At 38.8% G+C, this 22865-nt stretch overlaps 1 protein-coding gene across 1 annotated transcript in view; it reads left to right on the top strand.

The window, feature by feature from the left end:
• The window catches only part of LOC117174117 (protein PTHB1), a 989848-nt gene that overhangs the window by 962774 nt on the left and 4209 nt on the right, over positions 1–22865 (top strand). The gene's annotated exons all lie outside the window — the stretch shown is intronic.

Below are 22865 nucleotides of genomic sequence, written 5' to 3' on the forward strand. Positions count from 1 at the left end.
ATGGCTGCCATTTTGGATCCGCCATTTTGAATTCGTCAAATTTGATATTGGATTTGTAATCAGCGACCTCCAAAACCCCTTAGTATACATTATCATTACCGGACTTGGGGGTGAAATTTTTCATATTTGAATCCGCCATATCTCGGCTATAAAAAATCTTATCAAAAAGTTAGGCATCGCATTTTGAAGGTAAAGAGTAGTTTTTTACGATGCCATTGTCAGTTTGTGAAAAAAAATTTTTTCGCGATGTTACGGGGCCTCGAACACATCAAAATAACGGGTTTTTGACCCTTTTAGGTTAGAATATCTCGAAAACTGAGGGTAATGGAATTTTTCTGAGGTCATATTTGGATTCAGCGCAGCAAAAAACTTCAGGTATAGTAGGTCTGGTCTCTGGTTCTGAGAATTGTTGGCCTGTGTTATTTATGACAAATAAATTATTTTTACATTCTGAATGCTGAATACCAAGTTCATTAGTCGACCATTTTGGATAAAAAATACTAAAAATGAGTCTATTAAAAAAATTTGTGAGTCCACATTATTTCATGATTCAAAAATTCTCTGCACACTTGTTTATAGTACTTGAAAAGGAAAATATTAATTTTCAATAACCCTACCAGATTATCATAACAACTTTTTAAATTTTTTCGAAAAATTGAAAATTAAAATTTTAATCACACAAAAAATAATTAAAAATCAAAAATGGCATTTTGCGGTCAATCTATGCAAGATAAGGGAAAAAAAGATAAGAAAAACATACTCTTTTAGGGTCCTAAACTAAAAGTCAAGTTCGTTAGCCAGCCCTTTTAGATACAAATGTAAAAAGTTGAAAAGTTAGAGTTGTAAAAGCATTTTGAATAATTTTGAGAACACTTTTTCAAAATTCCAAAAAATTCTCTGTACGGATGTTTATAGTATTCAAAAACTTGAACAATTTATCCTGATTACTTTTTTCATAAAACAAAAATTACCAGAGTTAAATCATTTGAAAAATTTTTAAAACACAAGAAAATGAACCTTTTAAGCCGAATAACGGCCGATTTGAAAAAGGGCAAGAGAAGAAAACGTTTTATTTCTAAATTCCCTATAAGATCATTATAACAACTTTTTGAATTTTCTTGAAAAATCAAAATTCCTAATTTTGAAAGCACACAAAATAATGCAAAATCCAAAAATTACATTTTTTCATGCAACAATTTCACACTATTTCAAAGATTATAAACGGTAAGGCTAATGCAAGTTATGAATTATAATAATATACCTTTATGAGAATAACATACGATTTCAGGGATGAACTAGAACGTGAAGCACGAGATACGTGATGAGAATGTGTTCGTTGAAGCCGAAGGATCTTTAACAAAAGAGAATTCACAATCACGAAATTACTGTTGTCGATGCTTTCACCTACAGTTTTAAAGAGTCTATGCACAAAGATCGAGCGCGTAGCACGAAAGCCAACAGTCTCGCGCCCTAGGTGCGCTCAAACTTGAACTTTTTATACATTAGAACGTCAGTCAAATTAAACTCCCCAAAAGTTACACTTTGGTAAAACTTAGTTACACTATATAAAAAGCGTAATTATTAATTAATTTATAAATGTAATTCAGATTTAAGAAAAATTATACATTCATACGAATGATGTATATAGCTAAATGGTTTAAGCCTTTTGGCATTACAGCCGAAATATCTAGTTCCACGTCCCAGATAGGTCCCCGATACACCGAACAAAATATACATTCTTACTTTCTAGGACTTGATCTCTTTATCGATGTAAGTACTCCGGAAAAATATTCGTGCGACGTGAGAACACGAAATAACACAAGCACGACTGCCTTCTGCATTTTTCCCGCAAGTGTTTTACATATTGTCAAAAAGTACCATGTCAGGCCTTGAGTGTGCAACAGAAACATTTGTCGAGAATATGAAGTTCCAGTATATGCGGAACTTCTCATTTCCGCATGAATTGGACAACTAGATAGTATGTGAGCTAAATGCTCGGAATGTGCATAGCTCGCCCTGCAGCTATCATCGAGAATATCTTGGCTCAATATGTGGCGATGGTATGTTAAGGTGAAAATGACACCGTCTTGTCATGCCAAAATGAAACCCTCCGTATCAGACTTCAATCCGGGTGATTTATGAAAAGCAAAAGTTAGATCGCACGACATTGACTGATCCTCCACATTTCTGTGGAAGATACCGTGGATCCTCTTATCGAGGAGCTGTCCACGAAAGTTTTTCTCTTGTTCTTTCTTAATCCGGGCATTCAGGAGTGAGTGCTCGAGATAGATAAGATTTGATGCATTTTGCTCACCACTAATACTGAAGTTAAGTTCGAGTGTTTCAGCAGCCTCGTCCGCTGCTCTGCACAGAAACACTCCTTTGCCTACTTCTTCGTGCTTTCTGACCATTTTGATGAGAGGGTCTCTTCCATTTGCGACTCTATGTGCTGTAACCCAAATAATCCTGTTGTGAAGACATTCAAGATTCAATATTCCGCGACCACCTTGAAGGCGTGAGATGTAGAGTTTCGGAACAGTAGAATTAAGATGCATGCTTTTGTTCATGTATCAAGGGTATCTGCTTCGGAGAGTATCCGTTATAGATGTCACATCCTGAATGCGGCTCTGCGACACGTCCAGGTACGTATAAGTCTCTCCAGCGCAAATGTGTCGTATAGCGCGTCTATCGACGAGCTCAAGGTCTTCAGGGATGCCATTAAGTTTTCCTTGCTTCAAATAAACCTTGGCGCATTAACTAACCCATAATTTATTTCAATTTCCTTAGTATATTGTTCTACAATCCCTGAACCTAGATGTAGTTGTTCTTTATTTTTGCCATAGATCTTAAGATCGTTCATGTAAAACACGTGAGTGACCTTGTACTTTCGATCTGCAGGTTTTCCGCAAAAGTACCCGTCGGAATGGCGAAGTGCTAGAGATAGTGGCAATAAAGTGCAATAATATAAATGAATATATATATATATATATATTTATTTATTTATTTATTTATATGTATATGTGTTGTGGCGTTCTGATGACCTTAGATAAGGTTTCGTTAAACATTAAAATATCAGCGAGCACTTACCAAGAGGATAGAGGCGCAAACCTAAACAATCTTAAATCGCTATCTGCAATTCAGTAACGGCGCAAGAAGTACTCACAAGCTCAAGAGTGCATATGAACCTCGAGAGAGAAAATCCCCTCGTCAATAAAAGTTAAAAATCGCGGCTCTTCTGGCACTTGTCTGCTTCGAGCCAAGGAATGTGGTTTTTTGATAGGTAAGGCTCTCAGGAATACTTTTCTTCATTCCTTAAACTCCATGGATTCATCCCAAAGTTGTGAAGAAACATTTTCCCTAAATTCCTTTTCCTTCTACCCTTACGGTATTTCAATAAATCAGAGTGTTCACTAAATAACAGTTAAATGAGAAAACGAGTGAACTAAAGAGATTGTGGTTTCTTCCATTTGCTCTCTAATTTTCATTAAATTCCCAAAAATCGCGAGAAGCTTAGATTAAAAAATTCAGATCGCTAGAAAATTGGAAATTAACCTATTTTTTCGAGCCCAAAATGGGAATTCTGCATCTTGACATTTTCTCGGTAATTATTTTTCCCAGTAGGATCAAATGCTTTATACTCTCTCATAATAATTTCTAATTGGTGCTTCGCGAATCATGCCACGGACGTAAATTTATTTTGTTTAATTCAGTCTGCTTATTAGGAGTGCTCATTCTTCTTATTTTCCTTTTGATAATTGCAAGTAGGAAAAACGATGTTCCTTATTTAGTAAATCCTTGTTCAAATATATTACTACGTATAGTTAAGATTGGAGTCGAAATAAGATGCGCCGTGCAATGTCAAATATTCGAGGCACTCAAAAACGCTTGTATTAGCAAATAGCGTTGAGCCCGCCGACAGTTCGCGATTGTACCTGTAAGCATCATATTTTTTCCATACGTGTGATTTATATTTTATATTATAATCAAATTCCAACTTAAAATCTGTAATCTTCAATTTATACTAAAAGCCACTTTTATAACTCTTATAACTGTTACAGTGTGATACGTCCACACTAAGTCATTATTTTCCCGCAACAGAATAAGTTTTTTCTATAAACTCTTTTTTTATTCTTATTCAGCCTTCTCATGTTTCGAAAGCAAGTTTTCATTATGTTTTAAAATTGAAAAATAAATTTCCAGTCGTTATTTAAAAATTATTTCAAAATCCCTGAAATTTGAAACGGCAAATTCTTGAATGATTTACTTGGAAGCGGTTGACTTTTTCTCGTCAAACTCATTTTCTCCCAATTAAGGGCATGTGATACTTAGAAAATTATCAATTTTACCATTTGTGTTTTTTTTTCAAACAAATTTTGATATTGCTAACAACGTGTGTTTGTATTTCGAGGTTATGTGTCTTACAATTCTCCCGAGCGTCTCTTCCAAATTACAATATTTTTGGCCAGAAACTTTGGACTTGCAAAGAAACATAGTAACTAATCTCCCAGAACTAACATTGTTTGCAGGCAATCAAAAAAATTTGTTTTATAAATATTTTCCAAATAATCCGAAAGGCAGAGATGAAAAACGACGTAACCTCAAAATAATGCACCTGCATAAAATTTTTATTTAGCACAATACATTTTTTTTACTATCCCTCAAAAAAGAGTGCGGGGACTTCCGCTATGATACTTTATAGCATCTCCGAATTCAGTTTTAAAATTTTTTCATTTTTGTGAGAAAAAACCGGGGGAACTGTACCCGATTGACCATACTACGAAGTTTAAAATGCCCTTTAGCAACTTGATATATAAGGAGTAAGTTGTTCCTGTCTCTTTGTGATTGTAAACTTCTACGTTTTATTTCTCGGAACTGGATAATTTTGTTTAATTATACTTTTTCCGTTTTGATTCAGAAGCACTTAATCTCGTTAGTAACTTTTGTTTTTAGCTTTAGAGGCTGATTTAGATTTTACGAAATATTATTTTGCTCTTCTAAAAAAATTTCGTTTTCTTTAGTTATCTAATTATGTATACGCAAGCCTTCAAATATTGTTCCAGGAATATAATAAGAAAATTTTAATAAACATTGTTTACTTCACTTACCTATGTTTGCAATTTATTATACCATTCCACTATTTATTATATTACATAATGTGCATTCTTTTAATTTTTTAAAATGTATAAATAAATACTAGCTGTTAGCAAAATTTTATAAAATCCTTATCATTTAAATATATTTATTTTTTAGACTTATTTAATTAAATTTCAAGTGGCCTTCGATTCAATGTTCAAATTCAACTTTAAAGTTAGAATATTTATTTCAGGATTAAGTATTTTGTATCTCAAACAATTTTTTCAACTTTAATGTTCCAAAAAATTATTTGTATTGGCTGCTTTTGTTTTTACTGTCAGATTTCCCTAAATAAGATTAGTAAAACTATAATCATTCCATTTTTTTAAGCTATATTAGAAAATTAATGATGATAAGCACGGGGTAGTACACCCGCAAATGTTAACACACAAGATACTGAAGTCAGCTATAGTAGAATTCGAGGAAAACCATCGTACTGTTCATCACTTTGATAACGACAAGATAGCATCTAATTGACATCAGCAAGCTAACGGGTAGCTCTCGTGCAAGGGTTATTTACCTACATACCAGATATCCCTGTCTTAGAAATGGAAGAATGACTATTGAAGCACATAATTCCAATCCCTGAGAAAACTGCAAGTGTGTTCTTATCTATCATCCCCGACCATGAATATGTAATACACTATCGCGACTCGTATGTACCAATAGACAAAATAAATATAGAGAAATGTAAAACTATCAGCGAATATCTCATTTTAAACGTAAGCAAACAAATATTAAGTTATCAGAAAGTGAAAATTTTGAAACAAGTATTTTGACACGATATGTGACACCCAGTTGCAATCTTTCTCCCTACCTTCTGCATAAAGAAACTTTTATCCCTACCAATGACGGATACATAATTATACCGACAGTAGATATTGATTTAGGGCCGATTTCACCAACTCTGATTAAATCGTTAATCATTCATTAACCTTATTTAGTCAATACTTTGCGTTCCACCATTCTTTTAATCATGATTAGGGGAAGATAATCACGGGTTAACTTAACCTCCCAATAATGACTGGTTGTGGAGTTTAATCAGTGATTAAAGTAACATAACCCCAAAACTGAAGTGCAAGTGCAGTGAGTTCAGTATACAGGAAGGAAATATGGATCTGTTTTACAATGATATTTTATCCTCATCTGGTGATGAAATGCCTAGCCACGTTCAGAGAAGGCCACGAATATTCAGACACAATTTCCCCTTTTCTTCTATTACACTTACCACTGAAACCACTCGTAAGCTCAGACTTTGGGAATCTTATCATATGCTAATATGGTGCCGAGTGTTCATGAAGAATTTCGTTCTAACCAATCAGAGTCGCCGTTACAACAGAAAGACCTAGAAACCAGACCTTATTACGAACAAAGTATATGATTAGCTAACCAGAGGTTGAAAGTGCTTGGTAGAACGCATCGCTGGTTAACGCTGATTTAATCATTGATTAAAAATAATCGTGATTAGTTAATCATGGATTTAATCAGAGTTGGTGAAATTGGCCCTTAGGCATCGTATGTAAGGGACGAGATGATCGATTTTTTACATTATGTAGCCACTATAAGGCCTGATGATCGGTTTGAATCTTAAAAGTTCCCCATAATAAATCTTGTCTCAGTATTTTTGTAGCGCATACAATATCCAGAAGTTGCTTCTCTGAGGTGGAATAGTTTTGTTCTGCTCCGTTGAGAGTTCTTGATATAAAACAACAGGGATGGCCGTCTTGGCTTAATACCGCTCCTAGCCCTACGTTGGATGCGTCAGTAGTAAGTGTAAATTCCTTGCTATAATCAGGAAATCTCAAAACTGGTGCCGTACATAAGGTGTTTTTTAAGTTATCGAATGCTTCTTGGTATTTTTCCGTCCATGTGAAGGGATTATGTTTCTTTATCAATGTTTTTAAAGGTTTGTCAATGTCCGACAAATTTTTAATAAATTTCCTATAATATCCGGCGAGTCCTAGAAAACACTGTATCTCTTTTACATTCGTTGGTGTTTTGAAGTTTTTTATGGCGTCTATGTTTGCTGGGTTGGGTTTCACACCTTCGCTGGTTATTGGGTGGCGTAGATATTCGAATTCGGGTCTCAGGTATTCACACTTGTCGGATTGTAATTTTAACCTAACTTCGCGTAGCCGTTCTAGTATTATTATAAGGTTTTTATTATGTACCTCTATGGTATTCCCAAAGATAACTATATTATCGAGATAGAGAAAGAAATGCTTTCCTACTAGGCCCCTTAGCGCTTCGTCCATCATCCTTTGGAACGTAGCGAGGGCATTTTTTAATCCGAAGGACATTCGCAAAAATTCGAAATAACCATCCGGCGTTAAGAAACCTGCATATTTAGATTAATTGGGAGAAATTGCGATCTGATAGAACCCTGAACTTAGTGCGAAAGCGACAAAATCTTTGCTTGGCCCAATTGATTTAAAATGTCATCTATAACTGGGAGGGGTGCGTCAGCTTGCTTTGAAACAACTAAGATTGGTGAATTAAACAGTGAATTGGATTCTTCTATGGCGTTCTTTTCTAGCAGGTCTTTAACTTGTCTATTGACTTTTTCTTTATGGCACTCGGGGGTCTGAATGATTTAATGTTGATTACCTTTCCTGTTTTCAGTATTATCTCTTCCTCAGTTAATGCTGTACAAGGCAAAGGGTCTCTATCCAATGTATAAACGTCGGCAAATTGTGATATTATTTTCCAAATGATATCTGTATTTTTCTCTTCCACATGATCTAATCTTGTTTTATCTAGGAGCTATTTTATTCTGCTGTTTGTTGAACTTTGCGTCTTTTTTAAAATGACTTCTGATATTTTATTTATTCTAGTAACAGTTTTGTATTCAGGGGCTCGAATTTGTATGGGTTGTGGTCCTTAATTATTATATGGAACTTGTAATTTTCCGTTTTTTATTTTATATATTCCATCTGGAACATGAGGATGGTCCTCGATCCAACTTCTTGATCTATAACATCGGGAATTGTGATCACATTTACCGGGGCTGTGTGTGAGCCTATGTATGATCCGCCATACATATATCCGACTACATGAAATAAATGTTTTTTTCTGAAATAACATATGTAGGTCCCCCTACATGCAGTATGTTTATCGTTACCCATAACAAAATTTCTCTTATATTCGATTAATTTTGCTTGAATGGGTACTTTGTTTTCTTTTATTACGTTAGCGAGGATCCAGAATCTACTAATAACACAGCCACACAAAAAAAAAGTGTTCGGATCTGGTAACAACACACACGTATTCCTATGGATTTTGGAGCGCTGAATTTAAATTCGGTATCAAAAATCACGCATCACGTCATGGTTGAGCCATAACCTCAAAAAATGACGAAAAATCATGCACTGAAGCAAATAAATTTCAAAATAATGCCATTGCTGCAAATTTTCTCTTCAAAAACATGTCGACAACTGTGAAGGATCCACCCTTGCCTGATATCAACTTATTTCACATAACTTTACCCAACAGAACCTGACCTCACCTAACCTGAATTAACAGAAATTTATTGAACTACATGTACAGATCTGCAAGCATATTTTCCCAGTAGCAAATGTGTGCTACATCAAATGGGTCAACTCGAGCCTAACCTAGAAATAAATGTAACCTAGCCTAACCTAACCTAACCTAACCTCACGGAATTCATGCAAAAGTAGCAGTCTTTCGCAATAACGGTTTTTTCCATGTGGTTGGTGTAGAGTACTTGCGGTAATTTTCGTTGTTTGAATTTTTTAGACGATACAACATAAGTCTGCAGGAATTGCAAATGACGTGAGAAACCCATTTTGTTTCTTGGTGCAGCAATTTACGGTCAAAACACTTATCGTAAAGACTTTTCACTTCCTCGTCGATTGATTTTCGCAAACTGCTCACTTCATATTTACTGAAAATGTAACAGAATGAATCTGAGCTATTCTTGCAGGCATGTGATTGAGAAATGCTCGCGGTTCTTTTCCTTGTAGCATGAGACTCTACACCAACCAAGTGATCCATTGATGAAGAGCTACGGTTGCATGATGGCGACGTCGGAGAGCCCGCTTTCCCACCCTGACCAGACGCCGATACTGGGGTTTTTCCCTGCATCGTAATACACTTTTTACCTGTGTCTTCCATGACGGCATGAACGCCGTTTACCCAGGGACTCAGCTAATGTGGATCCGTTGCCCACCGTCACCACATGGAGGTGCCCTGGTTACAGACACAGGCGAATAATGCTAGCATCAAGCGGTTACGAAACTCCAGGCATTTACTGCTATTAATTTCAAAACATGAAAGTACGCAAGAACAGGGTTGCCAGCGTAATCGGTTAGATTAGGTAAGGTTTTGTTCGGTTAGGATAGGTTAAACCTCTATGTAGGTTAAGCCCAAGTTGAATGAAACAGTATCGCAAACACAACGCGACAACACAATCAGTTTAATTGTGTTTCGTGAGGTTAGGTTAGGTTAGGTTAGGCTAGGCTAGATTTATTTCTAGGTTAGGCTCGAATTGAACCATTCGATGCGGCACACATTTGCTACTGGGAAAATATGCTTCCAAAGCTTTACGTGAAGTTCAATAAATTTCTGTTAATTCTGGTTAGGTGAGTTCAGGTTCTGTTGGATAAAGTTTGTTAAATAAGTTGATATCAGGCAAGGGTTGATTCTTCAGAGTTGTCGACATGTTTTTGAAGTGAAAATTTGCATCACCTACATTACTTTGAAATTTATTTGCCTCAGTCCATGATTTTTCGTCATTTTTTGAGGTTATGGCTCAACCATGACGTGATGGGTGATTTTTGATACCGAATTTAAATTCAGCGCCCCAAAATCCATAGGAATACGTGTGTCTTGTTATCAGATCCGCACACTTTTTTTGTGTGGCTGTGTAATCGATATGTTGTTCCGTCAATTCTTCTTCCCAATATGGACTGTAGTCTTCCGCTACTGCTTGATATTCGGCCATTTCTTCGTATTGTTCTTGTTCTTTCATCTCCTCTGGGTTCATAGATATTGAGTGTAAACATTCTTGCTGTTCCTCCTCCTTCTCTTTCTTGATGTTCCTAATGGCTTGTTGTGGTGGTCATTTTAAATATTGGCCTTGAGGAAAATTTGTCTTGACAAAGCTTTGACTGAAGAAGTGTTCGGTCTTCCCACATTTATAGCAATTCATTGTAGATTTGTCTTACAACATCTGCTTTTGCCCATTGTTCTTATGTAGGTTAATATTCGCTTGAGATTTTTGTGGTACTAATTGTCTAACTAACGGTAGCGGGCTGTGTCTCATTGGTACTTTAGATGTGCTAGTGCTTCTCAGAATAGATGTGCTAGACTCAGATTCTTTGAGCCACATCTCCATTTCTATCGCGTTATTCTGAGCTTCGGCAAATTTCATATATGCTGTCAAAGTCATAATTCTGTGTGTATCAAATGCATTTCTCCGCTTGCTTTGTTATCTTTTCGGCGAGTATATAGTCTAGTAATAGCTCTGGTTGAGAGCATCTTTTGCATCCCTTCTTGACTATTTTAACATGGAAGCTGCTCTGAGACGCTGCACAGTGAGAAAAAAAGCATCTTTTTTGGACAGAAATCGACCGACAGAGCAATTCTTAACGGATTTTGATCTTTGTTTTTAGAAACGACCATAAGGCTTCCAGTTATAACATGTAACTGCGGATATTTTAAGTCGACTTAACGTAAATTTTTTATTGAACAATAAATTTACAACTTTTTGTTGCTAAACTTTTCTGTCATACCATTTTTTCTCAGACTTTCAAATTCATTAAAAAAGGACATAAATCAATTAAATAAGTTACTAAAAACAATTTCCAGTGAGTTAGAGCAACTTCAAAAATTGTTAATAATGTTATAAAGAAATTGATTAACAAAAGTCATTTATTCGTGATTCGCAATGATTAGCTAATTTTGACCCATAGCTTTTGTATAAAGTATCACAGATAATGATGTATGCTTACAATAAGTTAGGAATAGACAATAATTGCCAATTATTAAAGCAATTTTGATAAACAAATGCACATTTTGACCATTTTTTTATAAATAGCTCTGATTTTTGTTGCGGAATCAATGCAAAATGTCTTGCAAAAGACTCTTTGCTGACATATTTTTAATAGTGACAGAAACTGGTAATTATTTTCACAAAATTTATAAACAAATGCACATTTTTACCATTTTCTTAATAGGCTACATTTTTTGCAGAATGAACTGAAAATTTTTTGGCAACGACTGCTTACAAATAAATCTTTCTTGAAATAAAATAAAACAAATGAAGCAAACGAAATCAGGAACGACTTGAAATTGCTGCAGCTACAAATAAATTGTTTTTGGTATCAACTATACCTAAAAACAGTTGAATGTAGCAGGAGCAACTTGAAGTCGTTGTTGAATTGTGTTTCTACATTTGTTTTATTTTGCTTCATGGAAGATATTCACAAATAGACTGCGTGTTTCTACGGAGATAATATTAATGCTAGGTCTTCTCTTGATGAAAGTCAGTCAATGGTTAGAAGAAAACAATTCGTTTACTCTTTTATGCCTTTGTATAATAGAAAATGGAAAAGTGTCTGTAGGAAAAAAGCATTGTTTGTTCAAAATCATGCTGTATTCTTAGAAGCAGAGTTCAAGGTACCTTTTCCTTGCCCACCTATCCAAATAAAAGGTATAACTAATGTTCTAACGAGAGGAAGACCACGATTATCATTTGAAGATGGATCCGAAAAGAAGAAGAAAAGGCGCGTCCAAAAACTTGCTTCAAATTATAGAAAGGAGGAATTATCCAAAGCACTTTCATTGATTAAAAATGAGTCCGATAGCGAATCTGGGACGCAGTTTCATAAGGAAGATGATGAGGAGAATAAATTGTAAAGAATCTTAGCGATGTACGTGGATTTAGGTCTGTCAAAGAGGAAATACAAAAAGATAACAAAGTACAATGAAGAAATAACTGGCAATGATTCATATCCGCCGTATTTAAAGATCTCCGAAGCGAAAAAAGCTTGTTATCTAGGATGAAAGTGTCCATTTTATAAGTTTACTGGATCATACAGTTAAGCGAATCTTGTTGCAAATGGAAAAAGATGATTTCGATAATCTTTTTGGTAAAAAACTAGTGTTCTTTGGAAAGTGAGGTATGGACGGTGCTTCTGCGCATCAGATAACACGGCAAAAGTGGTCAAAGAAAAGTGATGATGTAGATGCAAACGATGAATCTCATAACAGTGATTCTGAAAGTGAAGAAAACATCAGCTATCACAAGAGCTTTTTCACGGATAAATCTTTCTTTTTGATTTCCTTTGTCCCTCTGCAATCAAAAGCAGATGATGATATTATTTGGACGAAGAAAACACCTTCATCTGTCAATTTCTGTAAGACAATTAAATTTAATTTCCTTAAAGAAAATGATTCTCTTGTAAAGAGAGAGATTAACTATCACATAAAGCTGCTGGAAAAAGTTCGTATCTATTCCACTGGTGTCGGTGGAATGAGTTTTGATATCAGCTTTGACTTGAAGTGTACGATGATTGATGGAAAGGTATGTAATATTCTCACTGGACAGAAAGCATCTTCTCGCTACAATATTTGTCGAGTAGGATCAAAACATGTTAACAACTTACCATATGTAACTAAAATTCCATTCAATAAGGGACATCATAAATTTGGTCTCTCGACGTTGCATGCCTGGATTCGTGTTCTGGAATATTTGTTACATGTTTCCTACAATATGGATTTCAAAAAGTTTTCTGCGAGAAAAAAGGAAGAAATGGAAATGAAAAAATCAAGAAAGGAACGTATTCTGATACAATTAAGATCCAAACTGGGTTCAACAATTGATGTGGTGAAGCAGGGTTATGGAACAACAAATACCGGAAATGTTGCCCGTTCCTTTTTGGGAAAAGCTAAATCGGTTGCTACAATAACCGGGTCGGATCAAGAGCTGATCACCAGATTCTACGATATATTACAAGTTATAACGTGCGGAAGGATCGTTAATTGTGCGAAATTGAAGACTTACTGTTTGGAAACCGCTCATCTTTGCATAAATGTTTATCCTTGGTATAAAATGCCACCATCAGTACATAAACTGCTTATTCACGGAAGTGACATAATTCAATCTTTTGATCTAGCAATTGGTTGGTATTCAGAAAAGTCGCAAGAGGGAAACAATAAGATCTTTAGAAAAGTTAGAGCTAATAACAGCAGAATGTCTGATAGACAAATGACGAACCTAGATATTCTTCATCATCTTCTGCTCTATTCGTACCCTTTGATAAGCACTTATAGAAAAGTAGATTCCAGGAAGATGAAACCTCTGTCAGAAATGGCTGAAAGCATAACAATCTCCAATAAGTGAGCTCGATTTTCACTCACTGAAGCACGAATGGCTATAAACAATATGACAGCAAGGATTCTTTTGCAAGACATTTCAAATTGATTCCGAAAATAAAAATCAAGCCTATACATGAAAAAGTGTTCAAAATGTGCAATTTTTTATAAAAATTGTTTAAATAATTGTCAGTTTTTGTCACTATTAAAAATATAATAGCAAAAAGTCGGCTTCCATTTCCGGTACCGATCGCGAAAGAACTCTTTTTGTCAAGTGGTGTATTTTTGGCTTTGGTGGAGAAAATAAGGGTGAGTGGATGCAGAAAAGGCAGAAAGTGCGGAGATCGAGTGTAAAGAAGAAGGGTGAGTGAAGGCAAAGGTGTGAAGGGTGAAAGTGAGTGGTTTGAAGTGAAAATTTGGAGCGTTTGAAGTTTTTGAGGTTAGGAGTGAAAAAATAGTTGCTTGGTCAGGGGGGCAAGAGGTAGGAAATAAAGACGGGAAACGTCACAGAGCTTTGGGTAAGGTAGGATGCCGACGACGCGAAGTCCACAAACTGGCGCCAGAGGGCAACAGTTACTGGACGATCGCACAGAGCAGAAAACCGTAGTGGCTGCAACAGCTGACGTTGCTGAAAGCTTTGGAAATGCAGGGATGGGTGATGTTGATCGCAGTGACAGCAGCGGTGATGAAAGTGCCGAGAAGTCGAACCGGGTGGGGAGGGTAGCGGACTCAGGTACGTGCAAGCAACGAGGAAGACCCTCAAATTTACAGCGCCTTAACAAGCTAGGCAACGCGGTTTCGAACAGAAGTCTGGACGAATTGCAAAAAAAGGCAAGCGCGACTAGCAGTGAAAGGGAGGAAAAAAGGAAAAGAGTGGCTGGGGAAGATGAGGTAGAAAGGGACCAGAAGAACAAAAGAGTTAAAATTAAAAGGAAAACACCAGAGAGAGAAATGGGGGATGGGGGGATGTTTGAAAAATTGGAAGCTCTCATTAAAGGCTTTAGAGAGGAAACAAGAAAAAGATTGGATGAAATGAATAGGGATATGAATAGACAGGGAATTGATGTAAGGGGGGAAGTGAAAAAGGTCAGAGAAAAATGGGAAGAATGGGATAAACGTTGGAAGGAGGAGAAAGACAAAGTTTGGGGTAAGCTAGAGAGCATTGAGAATAGACAGAGAGAGGTTGACGAACAGAGATCTAGAGAAATAAAACAGTTGAAAGAGCGGGTATCCAGTCTAGAATTTAGGAATGAGCATATGGGGGAAAAACAGAAAATGAGGAAATAGTTCAAGGGAATGAAAAGAACGTCCGAAGTGAGAATGAAAGATTGAAGAAAAGACTCAGTGAGATCGAAAAAAAATTAGAAGGGGAAGAAAGGACAAAGAGGAAAAATAACATAGTAGTTAAGAGATTAAAACTGGAGAGTGAAACAGGAGAAGTGGAAATAACAAATCTTTTTCGAGATATTAGAGTGCAGGTAAGGGTAAAAGGAGTCAAGAGAATAGGAGGGATAAAGGAAGGAAAAGAAGGAATGTTTCTAGTAAAAGTGTGGAGTGAGGAGGAGAAAAAGAAAATTATGGAGAGAAAAAAATTATTGAGAGGAAGAAGGAAAAGAATTGAAGAAGATCTGACATGGAGGGAGAGGAAAAGGAGATGGCAAATAGAGCAGAGGGCTTGGGTAGAGAGGAAAAAGGGCCATATGGTATGGATAGGGAGAGACAGGTTATGTATAAATGGGGAGGAATGGTGCTGGGATGAAGAATTAGAAGAATTAAGGAAAAAGGGAAAAAGTCTTGACAAAGGTAGGGGGAAGGGAGACGAAAAAGAATCTATAAATAAATCAGAGGGGTTTCCAAGCGGCAAAGGGGAAACAAAGTTAAGAGGAATGAAGAGGGAGGAGAAGAGAGAAACGTGAAAATAGCTTTCTGGAATGTGTCAGGTTTGAAGAACAAGAACAAAGAATTCTGGGAGGAGTTCGAAAAGTGGGATCTGATTATGATGAGTGAAACTTGGGCAGATAGGAAGGACTGGAAGGGAAAAAAGAGATGTTACCGACAGGTTATGTGTGGTCAATGCAAGAATCAAGAAAGGAACACGGTAAAGGGAAAGGGATGGGCGGCATGGTGTCAGGGGTGAAAAAAGAATTAGCAGTAAAAGGGAGAAAAGATGGGAACATGGAGGAAAAGAATGGAACAATGATAAGACAAATTATAATTGGGAAAGTAGAAATAGCAGTGGTGTGTGTATACAGAAGAAGAGGGGAAGAGGACGGCTGGAGATTCCCGGTCATAGTCACACTAAGAAGAGGCGTCAGTAAGCGCGGCAGAGGGAGAAAGGAAAAAGGGTGCGAACGAAACACGAAAATGGGAATCTGGCGGGTAGATAAATTAAACGAGTTTAAACAAAAGATGGAAAAGGAGAAGGTTAGGTATGAAAAAGAGGAGGGAATAGACTCGTTAGTTGAAACGTTGAAGGGGTCCATTGAAAAGGTAAAGGATGAGCTGGGTACTAATGAAGAAAGAGTAGGGGGAAAGAGAGGCTGGTGGGAATAGGAATGCTGGGAGAGTAAAGAGAAAATAAAAGAGTGTGTCAGCAAATGGAGAAGAGGCGAAATAAAGAAGGAGGAGTATAACAGGAGGAAAAAAGAACATGAGAAGATGATGGAAATAAAAAGACAGAGGAGAAAGAAGAATATAAAGAAGAGGTAGAAAAAGCGATCAAAGAAGGTAGGGTGTGGAATGTGATAAATAGGGATAGAGGGGAAAGGAAGGGCGTTAACGAAGAAATAGAAATTGAGGAATGGACGGATTATTTTAAGGGTCTATTAGGGGAGAGCAAAATAAGATCAAAGGGGAAAAGTGTAGGATAGTCCAAGGAGAAATGGAGAAAGGGAACGAGATAACAAGAAAAGAAGTGGATGAAGCAATAAATAGGTTAAACGGAAACAAGGTGACGGGAGAATATGAGATGGAGAACGAAGCGATGAAGTTTGGAGGAGAAGGGATTAGGGATGGGATGTGGAAGATCTGCAACAAGGTATGGAAAGGAACAGAAATTTGGGAAGAAAGAAAGGGAGACTAGTCGCTTTATTCGTAGTTTTCAAAGCAGCATTTGACTCAGTGAATAGAAAAGTACTATGGCAAGCAATGAAAGAGAGGGGTGTAGAGGAAAGGTTAGTGGAGAGGATAAAGGAAATTTTTACTGAAACCAGGATTAGGGTGAAAATAGGAAAGAAAAAGGGGCAGGTTTTCTGGACGAGCCGAGGTCTAAGGCAAGAGTGCCCTTTGAGTCCGTTACTATTTAGTATCCTTTTGGCAGACTTAGAGGAAAAGCTAAAGGAGAAAGGGAAGGGGGAACGGTTTTGGGTAATAGCAAACTATACTCTCTACCATACGCGGACGATGTAGTTCTATTAGCAGATGATGAGAAGGGGATGAACCTAATGATAAGAATCTTCGAAGAGTATGTGGGAACAAAAGAGCTGACGGTGAACGTAAATAAGACAAAGGTGATGTGTTTCAGCAATAGAAAGAGCAAAATAAATTACGTTTGGAGGATGAACGGACAAAAAGTGGAAATTGTGGAGGAGTTCTGTTATCTAGGTTTTTGGATTGAGGCAGAAGGAGGAAACGAGCTGCAGGTGAGGAAAAGAATTGAATGTGCGAGTAAAGTAATGGGCCAAATATGGGGTATAGGAAAGAGAAGGTTCAAGAACGATTGGAGAATGAGGGTTTGGTTGTTTGATGCGTTGGTGTGGACGGCGTTGTGTTATGGTGTGAAGATCTGGGGATGGAAGGAACATAGAAAAGTAGAGAGCATGCATGAGCGATTCCTGAGGTGGGTAATGGGGGTTAGCTAGAGTTTCCCAGGATATATGTTAAAAGAAGAGATAGGAAGAGAAAATATGGTTACTAGACAAATTAAGAGAGCATGGAGGTTTGAAGAGAAGCTTAAAAGGGGAGAGGGAAGTAAAATTGCACAAGCATGTTTATGGCGAAATTCGGAACAATGAAGCGAGAGGTAATGCGGGAAATTCAAAATGGGAGGTAGAAAGGAGAAAAATGAGAAGGGTGTGTAATATTCGAGAAGGGGGTATGGAGTGGCAGGACATAGAGTTAGAGCTATTGATTAAACAAGGAGAAGAGAGATGAACAAAGATTATAGATTCGAGGTACAATAGATGGTATATGATGTTCAAAGGGTTGACGGAACCAGAATATCTACAAAAAATAAAAAAGGAAGAAAAAGAAGAGTAAAATGAGTATAAGAACATTTTTGATGTTTTTGAAAGTTGTAAAAGGGTTGGACAGGTGTTTGGGGGTTTAATTTACGAGTTGTTCCTCTGTAAATTAATGTAATCTAAATTTTGTAGGAAAACAAAATATACCTTTAAGATGTATGTCAGAGACTAAATTTAACATAAAATTTAATTTTGCTGCAACAAAAAGCTCAAATAATACTATGGCTTTTTCAAATAAAAGGCTTTTAATGTTTTGTTATTCAAATCAGATACTCGTTAAATTGACAAAGTTTTTAAGTAGCGTACGGATTATTATTTGAAATTATTGATATTGATAATAAAATTTAACAATACTTTATTACATGAATTTGAATTAATTAGTTTTATAAGCAACAGCGAGTCATGTTACTCTTTATCAGCGCTTGACTTGTCGTGCTACTTTTCGTCAGGTTTTTGCGAGTGTTGTTATGCTTCACCAGTGCTTTACGAGTAGTGTTAGTTTTCGCCAGCGCTCTGCGGGACGTGATTTTCTCCATGAGCACTAAATAAATTGTCTACGCACGGTGCTACTTTGCTTTGACCATTTGAAAGTTGTGTTAATATTCGCGAGTACTCGCGAGTAGTGCTTAGTTTCGCGAGTGCTCCAGGAATGGTGCTACTCTTCTTGAAGGAATTTTGAACCCTGCTACACTTCGCTAGTAGCGTCGAACGGTGTTTGTGTCCGTCAAGCGCTGAACGGTGCTAGTCTTCGTACGTACGATCGGTATGTTTTCGTATAATAGTGCTACCTACAAAATGTCATAAAAGTGAAGGGGTGGCATAAATACATGCTACTATGCCTCAAAGGGTTACATAGTAATTATTATACATAGACAAAATTTTACATTGTAACTTCATTTAGTGTTATGTCACTTTTGTGAAATACTCGCGGAAGGAGATTTAAATGAATTGCATTTTGTTCTTTTTCTTGTATCATTATTGGGCATCCACGTGGAGAATATATCACGTATTCATTGCAATGCAGATTCTGATTTTTTCTATTTAACCCAGCAAAAAGAAACTAATGATACGATCCGCCTGTAGTTCGCTCAAGAGGGGAAAAGGGGGAAAGGATGAGTCGACAAGGATCTTATCGTATCATAGGGGAAGAGATAAGAGAGGTAGGCAAAATGACTAGGAAGGCTAAGGAGTAGAACGAAAGGAAGGAAAGGGGAGACTCAGTCGCGTGGCTTGGAGGGTGCCTCAGAGGTGGCGATGCGTGGTGATGGTCGCAGATAAATATATCCTTGGGTCCTTTGCAGCCAAGCATCTAATCCTTTTATCCCGTTGGGCACGCTCTTCTGATTCGTGGGGGGGGGGGAGCTAAACACGTTTGCAGTTTCAACCTAAGAAGGCCTTCCAGACCTGGAGCCCGTCCATGTCTTTGGTCTGGGGGCGCACGGAGTGTCGAAAGTGCTCCGCAATTCATTTATTTGTAATCCGTTTTTTTAGGGATCGGAAGGGAATTGGAAAACGGAGGTTACAATTCATCACGACATTGGCTGGTAAACATCAGCGAGGTTAATGGTAGAGAGGAAGATGGGAACTTGAGAGGTTATGGTGCCATGACAAGTGACATTTATTTATTATTATTCTTTTTTTTTGTCGACGAGGTTAATAGATGCAAGAAACTTCGAGATAATGAAGCTCCTTTCCTAGGAGAGGAAGCTCAAGCGAAGGTAACCCTAGCGCGGAATACGTCCGACTAGTAAGAAGGTTCGAAGCCGAGTGACGACGGTGGCGTAGGTGTGTTCTTACATGCAATGGGCGCGTTGACGCGCGAGGCCGCTCCTACTCCGTGGACGCGGCAAGCGGGAGTGGGAGACTCTGTCTGAGATTTCTTCCCACTCCGCCGAATTTTGGAAGCGCGGCCCAATGGAACCATTTCCACCCGCGCCGTCGTGGCGGCCGCCTAACATGCCTGATCGCTGCTCTCTCAGCATTACAGAGCTTTAAGGCTATAATTTCTGTTAAGAAGTAAAAATACGATAAGAATAACCTAAAAGTATAATCAACATAGCGTCGCAATATAAATGTGAAAGAAAAGAAAGAACAGTCTTAGAATCTAAATGGAAGGCACGAGGATAAATGTAATATAATAGAAAGAAAGATATAATAACAAATTATTCGTTAATCTAAACGTAAAACTCTGATTATCTATAGCGGTAATAATTTTAATATTTACAACGCGTATCCTAGCAATTATTTAAATTTTATTTACTCGGTTTAGGACTTGATAAAAGAAAAGGTATTATTACGTTGCTTTGATGAAATTCCGGCTACGGACAATCGATCCGTTTATCCTCAAATAATTTGTAACAAAGCAAGATAAAAAAAATAAAATAAAATAATGTTTTGTAGAAAAATAAAAATGTATTGACTGGAATTTTGTACGAGCTAGCATGACACGTTGTGCTGTTCCTGGCGCGTCACATTCCTCGGGCCATCACGTGACTGGTGCGTTGTAAGCGAAAGGTCGTCGTAGCGGCAGAGAAAAGGAAACTTGGCAAGAAAACGTGAAAGAGAAAGCTTCAGAGGTGAAACATAAAGGTTCCTTAAGTCTGCCGCCCGTTATAGCCAACGGCATATATCAACTCTTCCCTCACATGGATAGACCTTCGCTTGCCCGCATAATTAAATCTAATGAAAGTTCTATAAATAGATTAACAATGGGTTCTTCGCCTTTCTTGCATAAGGCCGAGCGTCTCTGTAGTTTGCAGGTTGCCGTCTGCGCAGTGGTTGTTGTGCTGGCCGCCCTGCGGCGCGAGTTGTGCCTTCTGGCCCCTGGATGAGCCTGTGCTGCTCGGTCACCCCTTTGGCTTGAAGTGGGAGAGGCTGCTCGTATTTCTCTTGCGCTAACTGGCATACGAGTGAGGGCTCGTATGGTGGCTCTGTCAGTTTTGGCCCAGGCGATTGCAGCCGCCTGTCTGTCGGCTTCTGGATCATCACCTGCTCTAAGCGGGGATCCTGCTGGGAACCCGCTGTTCTCCTCGTCCTCAGCTGCTGGAGAAACCATGGGCGCCTGGTCGGCGTCTATCGTGGCATTCCCACCGTCTGGTAGAGCCACTGCTAGTGGCTTATTTTTATTTTGTAAAACGGCGGCGGCTGGTAGTCCTGGTGGTGGTGGTGGTGCGGCTATTAATTGAGATTGATGCAGTTTGTGGCCTCTGTCGTCCTTCAATATCCAGTAAACCTCAGCCGAGGCTGTGTCGAAGACTGGATGAGGTCCTGTTCGGAGGGGCGCGAGAGCCGCGTTAAATCTGGCGGCCTTGTTGGATTTTTGATGGTTCTTGGCGTATAGCCAGTCTCCGATGAAAAATAATGGTTTCGAAGGTGCCCCGGCATAGCGCTTGCTACACAATTCCTGCCTGTCTCGGGCCTTTCTCTCGCGTTCCTTTTGAGAACTAACTTTGACATTTGTTTCATCCACGGGGTGTAGATCCCATTCCCCAGGCCTGAGAACCTCCCGTCCCATCAGGAGGTATCCGGGGGTATATCCGGTGAAAATGTCTGCCTGTGCAGAACCGGCGATCTGGAGGTGGCCATTCGTTGCCCCTCCGCTTGAAATCCGTTTGAGGCTTGGAATCCTCTCTTCGGATTTGCTGCTTTTTAGGCGTATCGTCAGCTTCGTCCTTTTCGACCTGGATGGCATACTTCAGAAGTGCCGTAATACTTGTAGGGGCCCGAGTCCGGACCAACCTCCGAATCGAAAGCTTGATCGATTCCAGAATCAGGATGGTGAGCTGCTCATTGGTCATCATCGGGCAAAGTCGCTGAGCCAAAAGGTATTGCTCCTGCAGGAAAACAGCCACGCTGTCCTTGTATTCCTGCTTCCGTGAATAAAGTGTGATGTGCAAGCTCATTACATTGGCGACACTGTCGAACTTGCCGAGAAATTGTTCGGCAAACTTGACCCATTAGAAGGTGAGCACTTTAACAGTAGCCCACTATGTTTGTGCCTCTTCCTTGAGGCTCTTGTCGATCATCCGAGTCCATTGATTGGGGTCGATATGCGAGAGTGTGAAGTAACTTTCTCAGTCCGACGGGAACTTCTTTGGATCCTCATGATCCTTTTCTACGTACTCTGGTACCGGTGGTATTAGTGAGCGATAAGCGCGGATGAGGCCTCATAAATCTGGCAATGAGATCATTGGAGATGGCTGGGCTGTTGTTACTGGTAGGGTAACTGGGAAACCGGTAGTCATGCTCATTGAAGGGGAGCCGGTATTCATTGTGGTCTACTGCACAGGTCCTGCTGGTGAAGGCTGGCTGTCCTGTCTCACAAAAAGTGACATTCCATTGTGGGGAGGCGATGTATTCTCGGCCTGTCGAGAATGGTGTGCACCCTGAATCGCTGGTCCTTGGTTGCTGGGTGTTGAGGCCATCGTAGACGTGCTGGGGTGATGTTGAGCGCCTCTGGGTGTTTCTGTCCACTCCCATAAGTAAAAAGTTGCAAGCCCTGAAGGTTCTCTGCGAGGTTTGTGGGCGGGATGCTGTCTTCTGCGTCGCGCTGTGGAGCTGGGGCCTCAGTTTCTGGAACGCTGGCTGCAAAGACTAAGTATGATTCCAGGCCTGGAATCGCTGATGTTGCCGGAAGGGATTCCTTAATTTCTATGGCAGCACTAGGGTGTTGTGTGCCTTGAAGTCCTGAAGATGAAGGTTCGACACTGGGAAGTTGCCGGATGCACGGGATCAGCTGGAAATTTATGAGCCCCACTTTCGGGTGCCAATTGATACGATCCGCCTGTAGTTCGCTCAAGAGGGGAAAAAGAGTAAAGAATGAGTCAACAAAAATCTTATCGTATCGTGGTGGGGAGGTAGGCGAAATGTCTAGAAAGGCTCAGGAGAGTTGGGCACGCTCCTCTGACTCGTGGGGGGAGGGAGCTGAACACGTTTGAAGTTTCCACCCATGAAGACCTTACAGGTATGGAGCCCGTCCATGTCTCTGGTCTTGAGGGCGCACGGAATGTCGAAAGTGCTCCGCAAATAATTTATTTGCAATCCGTTTTTTTAGGGAGTGGAAGGGAAGTGGAAAACGGGGAGGTTACAATTGATCATGACATTGGCTGGTAAACATCAGCGGGATTAATGGTGGAGAGGAAGATGGGAACTTGT

This window comes from Belonocnema kinseyi, chromosome 6 (assembly GCF_010883055.1).
Source record: "Belonocnema kinseyi isolate 2016_QV_RU_SX_M_011 chromosome 6, B_treatae_v1, whole genome shotgun sequence".
Classification (NCBI taxonomy): Eukaryota; Metazoa; Arthropoda; class Insecta; order Hymenoptera; family Cynipidae; genus Belonocnema; species Belonocnema kinseyi.